The sequence below is a fragment of the Carcharhinus amblyrhynchos genome, chromosome 22 (assembly GCF_965287045.1).
Source record: "Carcharhinus amblyrhynchos chromosome 22, sCarAmb.v2.hapA, whole genome shotgun sequence".
Lineage (NCBI taxonomy): Eukaryota > Metazoa > Chordata > Chondrichthyes > Carcharhiniformes > Carcharhinidae > Carcharhinus > Carcharhinus amblyrhynchos.
In genome coordinates this window covers 43,044,370-43,060,393 of record NC_137345.1, presented here as the reverse complement: position 1 = coordinate 43,060,393, position 16,024 = coordinate 43,044,370, and positions in this window count along the sequence as shown.

Genomic DNA, 16,024 nt, shown 5'->3' with positions numbered 1-16,024 from the left:
CTCTGGCTGAAGAAATTCCTCCCCATCTTGGTTCAAAAGGGTTGTCCCTTTATTCTGAGACTGTGCCCTCGGATCCTAGTCTCGCCTTTCAGTATTCTTTTAAGTTTCAGTGAGATGCTCCCATGTCATTCTAAACTCCCTTGATTACAAATCCAGACATTTTATATTATTTGGAGAAGTCTGGATTCTCAGTTCACACCTTAATTGACAAGGAAGCTACTTTATAAAGTATCACTTAGCCAAAATCAAATATCAGAAAGGTTTGTGGAGAATGCTGCTCCATTGCTGCGGATTTGATCAGCTGTTTAACGAGGTTAGGGTTTGGGGGAAATAGGCATGTTAAAGGAATATGGAGGAAAAGCATGGAATTGGGACGGACAAGTATTTCCGGGCCAACTGCCAGCCCGTGACCTCCCTGCATCAGCTAATTGGGATTTGCAAAGAAAATTTAGATTATTGTATGAACCAATCAGATTATTTGGAAGGTAGGACTGAAGGTTGTTAGAGTGAATTAATTGGACAGATTTTATCTGACAGTTGTTTGCTCACACACTTGAGGCCACTTTCAAAGTGAGCTGATGTTTTCTGAAACTTACAGGGTATTTATTAGGTGATCCTAAAGACCTATATAAGGTGTTGACATGTCGGCTCTGCGAGGAGTCACAGTTTTTCTTCCTGGTTTTTGGAGTACTATCAAGTGTACTGGCAATCTGATTGATGGGTTTGAGTGGGATTTATCTTTACCCTGGAATATCAGCATCGTCATTTGTAATGGTAATAGACTCGATGTGGCTTGAATCAACAAAGATTTTATTATCAAACAATAAGAATATATATATATATATACATACAACAGGCTGAGACTGAATAATAGTGCGACCGCTTTACTCTACTCCCTGGCTTCTGCTGTGAATCCCTCCTCAATCCATGGTACCTCCTGCCGATCGGCTCAGCTTCTCGCCAGGAAAATCCATAGGATCTTTGTTGCTCATGTGACCCTTGGGAAATGTCACCCCCCTCACCTTAAAGGGCCGTGCTACTACAGTAACCTCTTCTGTGCTTCCCTATGTTCTCTGAGAACTCAGTGACAGAAATTGAAATGATCAATGATACCATTGCATTTGGCAAATTTCATGACTGAGACTCACTTTATACACAGGGTAATGGAGCATGAAATGAAAGAAACGTGTCTGTTTCAGCTAGTATTGGCCAAAATGCTTACATGAGGAAACTTTCAGTGGAGATTGCGCAAGTTACAGAAGAACAGGGATGACACTGTTATTTCAGGCAGATCTTCACTTGCATAGGCCCCATAACATTCTACTTTCACCAGAGGGCAAGCAAGACCAGATTTTTCCATAACAAATACCAAAGGTGAGATATGGGGATATGCTATACAAAAATGAAGGATTAGCAGAAGTCAATTTTTTATCAAATGAGTCAGGGCGAAAGGTTGGGATTTAATTGGCAAACACATATGTCAGTGAAGGATGTGAAAAATTGTTTGTTCCTGATTCGCTGTAGTTGACTATAACTGCTAAGTTGTTTTTCTGCAATGTCAGAATCACTCCAGCCATTTCGATGGAGGAGGAGAGTTCACTTTGGGAGCAAGTAATTAAAGGCCTTGCATTGGATACGTGGTGTCCAGTGCTGTTTGTGTTAAGAATGAACTAAGAGTGACTAAGATTGCTGGTGCCCAGGATCTCTGACAACACCAGTGGAGCTTTTGGCAGGAGAATGTAAGTGGCAGGATCCCACAAACAGAAATGAGATACTATCTAAATAATCTATTTTAACGATGTTGGTTGAGGGATAAATATTTCTGGGACACTGGGGAGAATTTCGCTTCTATTCATATTAGCACAGCCCAGCTACTTTATTATTTTAGAAGTTTAAATTAACTCACTCAATTTCTTTCTTTATGTTTTTGCTCGTTACTTTTTCTTGCATATTGGGGTTATCACTATCAAATTCAAAAGTTATCAGTTCCATAAATGGTGCTTGCAAGTATAAATTTACTGAGGGGGGGACAAAAGCTATGAGTTTCCACACTTACCTTACTGAAGCTCAATTTGCAGCCTGCTTTGCAGGAGAAACTCCAAACTGCAAACGTTGGTTTGTGAGTGGATGGGAGCTATACCATCACACAAGTGATGTTGTGGGAAGACTTTCATGGACCCTTTCAAGGTGATACCGAATTACCAGGAAGTGTCACCAAATGAAATCGGCACCACAACTGCCCGTTAGAGAGACCAGTAGTACAATAAAACACTCAGCTGGCTACTTCAAACTGAAAGATGTCAAAATAAGTGGTAAGTCCTGACACTTGGGGCAGAGTTTTCAGTGGGCAAGTGGTGAACTCCTTGAGAATTGCAGGTATGACTGAAAGCACTGTGGATTCTGTAGGTCAACGAACACTATATGAATCAATGGCCAAGATACAAAGAGAAAAGGTGAGATGATAATTGAAAATAGCAGCTTTAGGGGTTACCCAAATGTAACATGTTGTTGGTTCCTAATGTGTTTTAATGTCCACCATAAGGTGATAATCAGTGAAAATGTAAAAAAAATCAGCTTGACTGAACATCACATGGACTTTTTAAATACTTCTTTCATTTGTTCCTCACTGTAACCTTGTGTTTTTTGTTTGAGTTCTGCTCAAAACCTACTGCTTGGGCAATTTCAGGATCAGGATTCCACAATGCAAATTAATCACTCACTTGATCCGAATTTGAAATGTAAATGCCCTCATTGGACCAAAGACAAGCTCGGTGCCCACAGGAGGGAGCTGCCAGACTGGCAGTGCAGCAAAGGCAGATGGCAGCTATGATGAGTCTGTCACTGCCTTGCTGGAGTGAGTAGGAAGTATCTCAGAGTGCCAATGGCATAAACACATATAAAAGTCACCAGACAGTTTGACTTAATTTATTATTAGCATGCAATGAAAAGTATTGTTTCTTGTGTGCTAAACAGACAAAGCATAATATTCATAGAGAAGGAAAGGAGACAGTGCAAAATGTAGTGTTAGAGTCATAGCTAGGGTGTAGAGAAAGAGCAACTTAATGTGAGGTAGGTCCTTCAAAAGTCTGATGGCAGCAGGGAAGAAGCTGTTCTTGAGTCGGTTGGTACGTGACCTCAGACTTTTCTATAGTTTTCCTGATGGAAGAAGGCAAAAGTGAGTATGTCAGTCAAAGATAACGCACAAGGTTCCTTGCAGCCTGGGACTTCTCATCATATTAAAAAAAATGATTTCTGCTCATACTGAACCCTGATGTGGAGATGCTGGCATTGGACTGGGGTAAACACAGTAAGAAGCCTCACAATCACCAGGTTAAAGTACAACAGGTTTATTTGATAGCACAAGCTACAAGCTTTCGGAGCACTACCCCTTCATCAGGTAATTGGGAGTTCTGTTCACAAATAGGGCATATAAAGACACAAACTTAATTTACAAAATAATGCTTGGAATGCAAGTCTTTACAGGTAATCTAGTCTTAAAGGTGCAGACAATGTGAGTGAAGAGAGGGTTAAACACAGGTTAAAGAGTTGTGTATTGTCTCCAGCCAGGACAGTTAGTGAGATTTTGCAAGCCGTGGCAAGTTACAGTGGGGGTTGCAGATAGTGTGACATGACCCCAAGGTCCCGGTTGAAGCCGTCCTCATATGTGTGGAACTTGGCTAGCAGTCTCTGTTCAGCGACTCTGTGTTGTTGTGTGTCATGAAGGCCACCTTGGAGAATGCTTATCCGAAGATCAGAGTGAGATTTTGCAAGCCTTCGGGTAAGCATTCTCCAAGACTTTATATGCCCTGTTTGTGAACAGAACTCCCACTCACCTGATGAAGGGGCAGCACTCCGAAAGCTTGTGGCTTGTGCTATCAAATAAACCTGTTGGACTGTAACCTAGTGTTATGAGACTTTTTACCATATTGAATCTTGACAGCTATGTGCTGTCGAGAACGTTTGAAAATTGCCTTTTTGTGCCCCCAGTCTATTAACAAGCTCCTCAAAGAGCCTGATGGCCCATTAGTGGAAATCCAGCGGGTTCCCAATTTGTCCCTGTGTCCTCCTTTTGAGAACCATGGTGCAAGCCAGGAGCATCAGTGGCCCACACTTATTCCTGATCCAGCTGGAAATTGGAAATCCAGTCCTTGATTTGAAAGGTTTTTCTGATGAGTTTGCAAAACTGCTTCTCTCTCCCTCCACCTGAAAGCTTAAAGAAAATCATCCCGGGCTGTGTGCTTTGAAGTCTGCCTTTCAACATTTGTGATCGTTTTTCTCCACGTGAAGCTCTGCCAACTTTCCATTGCCCGAGTAAATAGAGCTCAAAGTAAAGCCACAAGGTTACAACGAGGAACAAATGAAAGAAGTTTTTAATACGCCTGTGTGATGTTCAGTCAAGCTAAAAGATTTTCTTTCAATTTTCACTGATTATCACCTTATGGTGGACATTAAAACACATTAGGAATCAATAATGTGTTGGCATGTATTACATTTGAGTAACCCCCAAAGCTGCTGGTTTCAATTATCATCTCACCATTTCTGTTTGTATCTTGGCTATTGATTCATATGGTGCTCATTGACCTACAGAATCCACAGTGCTTTCAGTTACACCTGCAATTCTCGATGAATTCACCACAGCAACAATGTTTTCTTTTTCCATGTGGATGATTCTTGGTGAGCTTTTGCCCCCATTTCCCCCGTGCAGCTTTTCTCCCCCTTCTTGGTCAGCCTAAAGCTATAACTGCATCTCTCCTTTAAGAGGTGCCAGCTGGCTTTGAGCGGAGCTGGCTAATGGCAGACTCCTATGACTTTGTATCTATAGCACAATATGTTCGTTGTAACTAACCATGAAACATCCAACACTTTACTCTTACCATGCCCCCTTCCTGAGTAACTCTGCCCCTCCCAACTGTTCTCTCAATTATTCCTTTTTCAGTGAAAGCAGAACTGAACAAAAATGGAGCCAGAATTAACTCTATAGTGAAAACTTACTGGGACCTCCTTTTGATAGCCAGTATCTTACCTCCATGCGATGTGCAAACCTGAGGCAAATTTTGAAATGGCTCACAAAAAAGAAAGCGTTCTTTAGTTTATTCATATCAGTGAAAATCGGCTATGGATGTTCCATAGATATCTCTGTCAGCATCTCTTTGGATAGGACCCAAAAATGGGCACATGGATCACGATGCACTACTAACCCATTATCAATGCTTCTGATACAGGCAGTGCACAAACTTGATGCTGCCTTCTTATTTACATGATTGCAACATGCAGCCAATGGCAAGTGCACAGTTGAATAGCTACATGCCTGTGTAAGAGATGCAAAGTCATGGGAGGCTGCCACAAATTCAAGTTAGCCAGTGCTGCTTAAAGCCTGCTGGTCCTCTTAAAGGAGAGACAGAAGCAAATGGTGAGGAAGAGTATCTGACCTATAAGAAGAGTGATTGGGACATTTCAGGGGAAAGAATAAGTTCCAAAGCTCTCTGGTGCTGCACTGGAGGCCTTGATGCAGGAGTTGGATGGGAGGAGACAGATATTCTGTCCACAATAGACAAGAAGTTCCTCTGGAGTGACATTGCAAAGGCAGTAGGAGCAAATAGCTGTCACAGTCAGTGCCAGTAGCCCTAAGGATTTGAACATAGTGTCTTATGAAGTTAAATGGCCTCGCACAATAGACAAGGTCAGTGAATGCATCTTCAGATGCCACCTTCAACTAACTGCACCACTAGCCTCACACTCTGGTCAATGCATCACAACATCAAACCACATCTACCAGTGATCTCAGGATTCATAAATCACATCCATAGCTCTACCTCATCTCACACACTTTGACTGTTATAGGCGTCACATCCACATTTTGCAGCTTGTATCCTCTGCCAGCTATTCAACCATAGCAGCCACATCTACTAAATATATTACACAACACTCACTGACACACTTTCCTCTCCTTAACTGGACAAAGTGTCACACACAGAAGGCAGCAGGAGCTGGACGTTGATAGAGGAGACAGTGCTAACATCACTGGAGTGTCTGGGATTAAGGCCATAATCTGTGATTGGACTGCAATCGTTGAAAATAATGGTAGGTTCACAGCCAATCCTCTTTCCTGCATCCCAATTCACCCTTATCACATGGTCACTTCTGATTTGCAAGTTGCAGATGGTGTAAGTGTGCACTTTGTGGTTTCCCTCCCCTCCCCTCATTTCAGAATCACAGCATCATACAGTGCAAAAGCCCTTTGAGTCTGCACTGACATGTGAGAACCACCTAACTTACCTGTCTAATCCATTTACCTGCACATGGTCAATAGCCTTGAATGTTATGACGTGACAAGCTCTCATCCAGGTACTTTTTAAAGAATGTGAAGCATCCTGCCTCCACCACTATCCCAGGCAGCGCATTCCAGACTGTCACCGCCCTCTTGGTAAAAATTGCCCCCTAAACCCCCTGATCCTCACCTTGAACTTGTGCCCCCTTGTGGCTGACCCTCCAACTGAAGGGAGCAGCTGCTCCCCATCCAACCTGTCCTTGTCCCTCATAATTTTGTACACCTCAATCAGGTCACCCGTCAGTCTTCTCTGCTCCAATGAAAGCAATCCAAGCCTACCCAATCTCTCTTCATAACTTAAATATTTCATCCTAGGCAACATCCCATTGAATCTTCTCTGCCTTCATCCCAGTGTAATCACATCCTTCCTATAATGTGGCAACCAGAACTACACACAGTACTCCCGATGGGACTTCACCAAAGTTCTATACAACTCCAACATGACTTCCCTGCTTTTGTAATCTATGCCTCGATTGATAAAGGCAAGTGTCCCATATGCTTTTTTCACCACTCCATTAACATGAGGGGACATAGCTTTAAATTGAGGAGTGATAAATATAGGACAGATGCCAGAGGTAGGTTCTTTACTCAGAGGGTAGTAAGGGCATGGAATGCCCTGCCTGCAGCAATAGTGGACTCGCCAACTTTAAGGCATTCAAATGGTCATTGGATAGGCATATGGATAATATTGGAATAGTTTAGGTTATAGGGTCATTAGATTGGTTCCACTTGTCGGCGCAACATCGAGGGCCAAAGGGCCTGTACTGCGCTGTAATGTTCTATGTCCTATCTATGTTCTATACCGTTTTGCTTTCAGAGATCTATGGACAAACATGCCAAGGTCCTCTGTTCCTCAGAAATTCCTAGTGCCATGATGTTCATTGAATACTTCCTTATCAAATTATTCCTTTTAAAGTCACCTCAAATTCGCACTTCTCAGGGTTAAATTCCATCTGCCACTTATCTACCCATATGACCATCTCATCTATTTCTTCCTGCATCCCAAGATGCACAGCCAGACAAGGGGAGAGTATTCCAATGCACTCCTGACTTGTGCTTTGTAGGGGGTGGACAGGCTTTGGGGAGTTAGGAGGTGAGTTTATTGCCACAGGATGCCTAGCATTTGCTCTTGTAGCCACAGTATTTATATGGCTAGTCCAGTTCAGTTTCTGGTCAGTGGTAACACCTAGGATGTTGATGGTGGAAGATTCAGCAATGTCAATGCCGCTGAATGTCACTGGGTGATCCTTTCTTGTTAGAGCTGGTCATTGCCTTGTATTTGTGTAGCATTAATATTACTTGTTGTTTGTTGGCCTAAGCTTAGATACTGTTCAGGTCTTGCTGCATTTGGACATGAATTGTCTTTAGTATCTGAAGCATAATGAGGAGTTGTGAATGGTGCTGAACATTGTGCGACCATCAGTGAACACCCCCACCTCTGACCTTATGATGGAAAGAAAGTCATTGATGAAGCAGCTGAAGATGGTTGGGCCAAGAACGTTGGCTGAGGAACTTCTGCAGTGATGTATTGGAGCTGAGATAATTAACATCCACCCAACACAACTATCTTAATATCAGGATGATTCCAACCAGTGGAGGGTTTTACATAAGAACATAAGAAATAGGAGCAGGAGTAGGCCATCTAGCCCTTCGAGCCTGCCCCGCCATTCAATAAGATCATGGCTGATCTGTCATGGCTCAGTTCCACTTTCCCGCCCTCTCCCCATAACCCTTAATCCCCTCTCTTATCAAAAACCCATCAACCCGCGTCTTAAAAATATTTAGCGAGGTAGCCTCCACCACTTCAACGGGCAGAGAATTCCAGAGATTCACCACCCTTTGAGTGAAGAAGTTCCTCCTCAACTCCATTCTAAACCGCCCCCCCCTTTATCTTGAGGCTGTGCCCCCTAGTCCTATTATCCTTTCTGAGCGGGAAGAGTCTCTCCACCTCTATCCTATCCATCCCATTCATCATCTTATACGTCTCAATGAGATCTCCCCTCATTCTTCTAAACTCTAACGAGTACAAGCCTAGTTTATTCAGCCTCTCCTCATAGCTCAACCCCCTCAACTCCGGCATCAGCCTAGTAAACCTCCTCTGCACTCCCTCCAAGGCCAAAATATCCTTGCGTAAGTACGGCGCCCAAAACTGCACACAGTACTCCAGCTGCGGCCTCACCAATGCCCTATACAGCCGCAGCAAGACCTCCCTACTTTTATATTCAATCCCCCTCGCTATGAAGGCCAGCATCCCATTCGCCTTCCTGACCACCTGCTGCATCTGCAAGCTGGGTTTTTGCGACTCATGCACAAGGACCCCAAGGTCCCTCTGCACCGTCGCCTGCTGCAGTTTTTCGCCACGTAAGTGATAATCCTTCCTACCATTATTCCTACCAAAGTGGACCACCTCACACTTGCCAACATTAAATTCCATTTGCCATTTCCTGGCCCATTCGCCCAGCCTATCTAGATCTGATTTGCATTGACTTCAGTTTTGCCAGGGCTTCTGGAATCTCCTGTAGTGTAAAGAGCCATGTCCTGGAATTTCCTGCAGTGTGAAGATCCACATCCAGGAATCTCCTCCAGGAACTTCCAGGACTTGAATCTCCACGAGTTGCCACAGACCTTCTTCCAAGTGAGTTCTGACATGTCCACATTGTGTTGGCCCAGATATGTTCCTGAGCAGTGTGTTATCCCACTGGACAGGAAAACATTCCAGCCTTGGCTTCATCTGCATCTTATTACTGGATATAAAAGGGCCTTACACTGGTCTCTGGCAGGAATGCTGACCTACCATGATGAGAGGGAGCTGTGACTGCAACACTATATTTTGCACCCTCGCCTTTCCTTCTCCCCTGTGTACTCTAGGAACAGTATGCCTTGTCTGTGTAGGATGCAAGAAATAATACTTCTCACTGTATCTCAATACTTGTGACGATAATAAATCAAATCAAGTGAAATCACTCGATTTCATTGGTGGTCTTGGAGCAGTGTGGGCTTCCCATAGTTTTAAAGTTAAATCATGTTGCAAACACTGACAGCATTGTCCTTATAATTAGGCCCCAGGCAGGTGACTTGCACACTGCCAGAATCCTGTCAGTTAAATGGCAGGGGTTTGAACACAGTGGCTTCTGCCTCACCACCATTCTAGTACCTTCCACCCGCTTGTTGCTAACCCTTCGACCAACCCCAGAATGTTTCTGTCAGACTGGCTGTTAAAATGGGGGCTTATAATCTTAAAACAAAACATTCTTAAAACATTAAATCATTACTTTCCAAATTTAGTTGAAATTTCTCTGAATTATAGTCTCTGTGATGGAAAGTTGAGCCAAGTTCCAGGGTAAACCTATAAAGCAATTAACAGTTAGGATCCCTTTATGCCAGGCAAATAAAATATGATTTACAAAGTGCCTGTTCTTGCTTTGGTTGGCCAGAGGTTTGCTGGTATTGCTGCCAGGATGCTGCTAGATTTGGCTCTTGGATTGTAATTCTCAATGCCAAAGTTGAGAGATTGGATGTATTGCCCGCTTTGAGTACACTGGGCACATCTCCTGCCAGTGATGGTTGTGGTAGAATCCAAGAGGTGAAGCAGGGAAATTAGCAGCATGTCAGCCAAAATCAAGACTTTTGGATCGAGCAAGTTGTTTTTCAACCTAGCTTTGACTTATGAATAGAGTGCTGCCTATTTGAAACTGTATCCACACTGCCTTTTTAATCCTCTTTTGTGTGAATTTGCACTCGCCAACTGAGAGATGCCAATGTTTTGGTCAAAATACAAAATACTTGCCATTTCAGGTGCAAAATGCCAAAGTCCAGTGGAACCCTGTCTACCCTACCTCATTTTCGTGTTATTCCCCATCTTTGCAGAGCAACAATCCCTTCCCTATTTTACCAGTGCAACATTTTCATATGTTCCAAGTGGGCCATTTTTTGGATACTCCTTGTGAGATTGGCAATCCGGCTGAAATTTTGCAGTCGTTCCTGCCGGCATGATCTTCCGGTCCCACCACCAATGGCAACGCCTCCCCCCCAACCCCCACCAATCACAAGTTCCCAGCAGCAAAAGATGCAAATAATGGGAAAACCCATTGGCAGCGGCGGGACCAGAAGATCCCTCTGCTGGCCAATGGCAAGCCACCTCTGCCATCACAAAACATGCCATGGAAAATCCTGCCCAGAGCATCTTAGTCATATAGGTCCAGGTTAATCTGTTCAAACTCTTTTCAGTGGTTTCCTTGCAGCACGCCAACACATGCCACTCATTGGCAGTCCCCAATAATGGGTCTTTAGTGCAGCATTGTTATCTTGCCAACACTGTCTGCTGTTTACTGTGGTTTACTGTGCGTGGGAATTCTTTGCAGAACAGGAGTTCCTTCTGGCTGTGTAGAATAGTTGGAATGAATTCCATTAGCAGCATTATCCAGAGTTGGGCAGCTTTGAAGAGAGTGGACAGAAGAATGTAAGAAATGAAGGGAAGATGCAAGGAGACAATAATTGGAAATGGTGCTTTGGGATGGGTAGGAAGAAGTTGCCAGTATTGACTAAGGGGGAGGAGGGTAGGAGATATGGGGGAAAGGAGTGTTTAAAGTTTATTAGTGTTGCAAGTAGGCTTACATTAACACTGCAATAAGGTTACTTTGCCACACTCTGGTGCCTGTTCGGATACACTGAGGGAGAATTTAGCATGCCCAATGAACTTAAGCAGCACATCTTTCGGACTGTGGGAGGAAACTGGAACACCCGGAGGAAACCCACACAGACATGGAAGAGCATGCAGACTCCACATAGAGGGTGATTCAAGCCAGGAATCCAACCTTGGTCCCTGGCACTGTGAGACAGCAGTGTTAACCACTGTGCCAGCGTGCTGCCTTGCCAGAAGATGTTGAGGGAGATAAATAGTGCCAACTTTGGACAGGTGAGGCAAGAATAGTACCAGCTTGAATAGGTTTTAGAGGACATAAATTTCAAGGTTAAGTTAAATAGAGAGAGACAGACAACAGTATGGACTTCCTTGGAGGGTTGGAGAAGAAAAAGTCTTTTGACGTGTGGGGTCTTGAGTTTGCCCTATAGTGGACCTAGAGTACCAGTCTGAACTGGGGTGTGAAATATGGACTTGGCAAAGGGACACAGATGGTTTGAATGCCCTCTCCAGAATCCAGTTGGTTGGTTTGATTTTTCTGTTTTGATCAAAAAGTTCAGAAAATATAAAAGTGCCTAAAATTAACAAGATGAGGTTTGAATTCCAAATGTTTCTGATGCAAATGTCCCCAGATACCCCCCTCCCCCCCCACTTTTCTCTGTAATACTCAGATCTCTCCCAGCGCCTTTTAATGTTTGTCTTTTCCTCTTCCGACTTAATGAGCAAATGGTTTCCATGCCGCTGCTTCAGATTACAAAACCCATGTAAAATACTGTTCTCACACAATGTAAGCTTTTAATCAGATTGATAGATTTTTGCGAGTTAAGGGCATCAATATGGATCAATATTATAATATGGAGCAAAGTGAGTTAAGGTAGAGATCAACCGTGGTCTAATTGCACGGTGGAATAGATCTGGCCGAACGTAGATTAACCTGGGTCTTACTTCCTCAAGCTCAGAAAGAATTGTGACTGTTTTTCTTGACAAAGAAGAGACATTACCAGAGCAGAGATTTTGAGATTCTGAGAGTTAATTTGGTGCCAATATTCTTTGTGCTGTTAATAATTGAGAGATTCCATATTAAGTAACAATAATGATAAGTGCAGGAAGGATGCATTTCCCCAATTCTGTCACCCAGTGCAGCCATTTCCAGCTTCTTTAGTAATTCTTATTTATAGAGCAGTCTTCTCTGGAACCTTTTAAGCATAGCTTCAAAACACAGTCGAGCCAGAGTTGGGTCATCCATTCCACAGTGAGCTATGCTGATAGCCCGAGGACAGAAACATGCCATTTTACAGCTTGGCTTCTCAACAGTATTATCAACATTTAGATTCAGATATGTGACCCTATGTTTATTTTTTTGTGTGTAAGCACTTGAAATTCATTTTTAAGGGCAAAGCCCGTATTCCTCTAGCCCAACACAGACTATCTCCCTCATCATCAACCCTCTTCCCATCCCGCACAAACCTCTGAGCACTGCATTCCCTGACTCTGGCCTCTTTTGCATTCTCCCCCTCTTTGCCCCACTATTGTTTGCTGTATCTTCAGCCCTGTCTGCTGGAGTTCCCTTCCTAAATCCATCTACCCTCCTTCAAAACTCTCCATCTCACAGTTTGTGGTCTCTTCCTAAAATTTCCACGTTTTGGCTTCTATTTGTTTAAGCCTTGGCAGTAAATGCTTCAGAATATATTTTTGACTTTAAACATCCTGCACAGGGTGAGCCTCTCCTTGAATTTTTGTTAGATTTTCTCTATCCTTCCACTGTTTATCCTTTCAGCATAAATTGTCATTCATACTGTTCCATAGTACCCAGCCACTCACTGGTACCTGACTTAAGTTGCCATCTTTCAAGTGTAAACCTGTACAATAAGCACCAGCAGATCATTTGATTGTGAGAAGACATAAAAACGATGTATTAGGAGCAGGGTTAGGCCATTCTGCCCCTCAAATGCTCTGTCATTCAATTGGATTACGCTTCAGCTTCTACATCAACTTTACCTTCCTGTACAGACTCCTTTCCTGTTCAATTCACTCCTCAATTCTTATAATGTCCAAAAAGCTATGGATCTCAGCTGTGGATATACTCAGCAAATGAGCATCCCTAGCCTTGTGAGGTAGGGAATGTCAAAGATTCATAATTCTCTGTGAAGAAAATTCTTCTTATTTCAGGCCCAAATGGCTGATACTTAATCCAAGTATTACACTAAGCCAAGTATTTATTGGTATCACATGTGATTCCAAGCCCACAGGTCTCCAGCCAGGCCTAACAACATCTCGGTACCTAAGATATTTATGCAATTCGGTGAGTTAACCTCTCATTCTAAACTCCAGAAAATATAGGCCCGTTCTACTTGAGCTCATCACAGGACAGCCTTCTCATCCCAGGAATCGATCTGGTGACTCTTTGTTGCTCTCCCTCTAAGGTGTGCATAATGTTCTGAAACATGACAAAGTCTGACATAAATGCAGTCCTTTAAATGATTGAGCGGAATTCTATGATAATCAATACTCTGTTGTCTAAAATTGGAAGATGCCTCTGAAATGGAATGAAATCGTCAAAAGCAAGGCCCAGTGTACGTTGGTCTGAAGTGAGCTGCTCAATGTTTCCATTGTCAGATTTAAGTCAACCCAGCACATGCATAATTGTCTAACTTGGGATATTTATTTAAATATCTTCATTCACCAAGACTATTGTCCTCCAAATGCAACACTAATTTGACATTGATTGGCGTCTGGGTATTGTTGGACTGGAAGTTGATCAGCAAACAGGGGGCAGATAGGACTTGATGTGACTTAGAGTACCCAGCATAGTTTTGAATGAGCTTCACTTCTTGGGGATGTAAGATTTGGAGTCTGACCAGGACAGTGGCGTATAGAGCCATACTGCTGATCATGGAATCATAGAATCCCTTCAGTGCAGAAGGGAACCATTTGGTCTATTGATTCTGCACCAACTGTCCAAAAGAGCATCTTGCCCAGCTCCACCTCCTGCCCTATCCCAGTAACCCTGCAATTTGTCATGCACCTTTGAACATTAAGGGGCAATTTAGCATGGCCGATCCACCTAATCTGCACAACATTTGGACTGTGGGGGGAAACTGGAGGAAACCCATGCAGATGTGGGTAGAATGTCTGTGAAGTTTGCACGGTCACCTGGGTCCCAGCAATATTAACCACTGTGCCACAATCAATCAATCAATCAACCAATCTCACCAGTATACTTCAATGGCTGTTGCCTCCCATTCCTGTCAATAATCTTTTAAACTGAACACTTTACAGTGTTGTATTTGTTCTGTTTTTCACAATGTCACGAGTAACAATATGGTTATGGTTACCACTTCTTCATTACTTTTCTTCCTCCTCTTGAAGATAGCAGATGGTAGGTGTCAGCAGCCATTCAGTAACTTGTACAGTCACCATTCTCCATGTGTGGCCTCCTACTTCAGCAAGCCATCAGAGTGAACCAGTGCCGCTGATTCCTAATTGTTCTCTGAAATGGCTTAGCTGGCCACTCAGGGAACTAGTCAGGCATATCTTTTTCCTTGGTAAAGACAGATGTAAAGTTGTTTTCTTTGCTGATCTTATTTATTTTTGACTTCCCCTCTGATTATTTTATATTCAATCTGGCTCTCATTTGTGTGATCAACCTGATGGCTGTGATAGGAACTCTATTCTGCTTCGTCTTACTCTCTACCTCTTTCCTCATCCAGAGGAAGCAGAGGACACTCAAGCTGTATGTGGACTAGGCCCATCAAACAACAAGCAAGCACATAGGATGTTCTTCAGGTTAGTAGGTTTTAGCACAGGCCTGTTGCCATGGTGACATGGCTGCACCGTTAACTAATGTAACTCCACTATTCAAAAGGGGGAAGACAGGAAGCAGGAAACTACAGCCCAGTTGGCTTAACATCTGTCATAGGGAAAATGTTACAATCTGTATTTGAGAAAGGTATAGCAGGGCACTTGGATAAGTTCAAGGTAATCAAGCAGAGCCAACATGGTTTTGTGAAAGGAAAATCATCTTGAACCAACATGGAGTTCTTTGAAGAAGTAACATGTGATGTGGATAAAGGAGAACTGGTGGATGTACTTAGATTTCCAGAAGGCAGTTGATAAAATGCCACATCAAAGGTTAGCGTGGAAAATACAATCTCATGGTATAGGAGTAACATATTGCCATGGACAGGAGATGGACTGGCTGACAGGGAGCAGAGAGTAGACATAAATAGGTCCTTTTCAGGTTGGCAAGATATAACGAGTGGTCTGCCACCGAGATCAGTGCTGGGACCTCAACTGTTTACAATTTATTTAAATGACTTGGATGATGGGATGGATGGCATGGTTGCCAAATTTGCTGAAGAATGAAAAATAGGTAGGAAAGTAACTTGTGAGGAGAACACAAATCGATTACAAAAAGATATAGGTAAGTTAATTGAATAGGCAAAAATCTGGCAAAAGGAATATAATATGGGAAAATGTGACATTGACCATTTTGGGAGGAAGAATAAAAAAGCATATTATCTAAATGGTGAGAGATTGCAGAGCTCAGCGATCCAGAGGGATCTAGGTATCTTTGTACACGAATCACAAAAGATTATTGTGCAAGTACACCAAGTAATTAAGAAAGCTAATGGAATGTTATCATTTATTGCATGAGGAATTGAATTCAAAAGTAGGGAGGTTATACTGCAGTGATGCAGAACATTAGTGAGACCATATCTGCAGTACTGTGTACGATATTGGTTTTCTTATTTAAGCATGTAAATATGTTGTAAACATTCAAAGAAGGTTACCCAGACTAATACCTTGAATTGGCGGATTGCCATTATGAAGAAAATGTGGATAGGCTAGGCATGAACCCACTGGAGTTTAGAAGAGTAAGAGGCGATTGAAACATTTAAGATCCTGAGATCTTGGCAGGGTGAATAAGGAGAGGATTTTTAAAATTTCGGTTGTGTAGAACCTTGATTAGAGCACGCCTGGAGTAATATGCGCAGTTGTGTTCCCTTAACCTCAGGAACGAGATTATTGCCATGGAGGGTGTTCAGTGAGGGCTC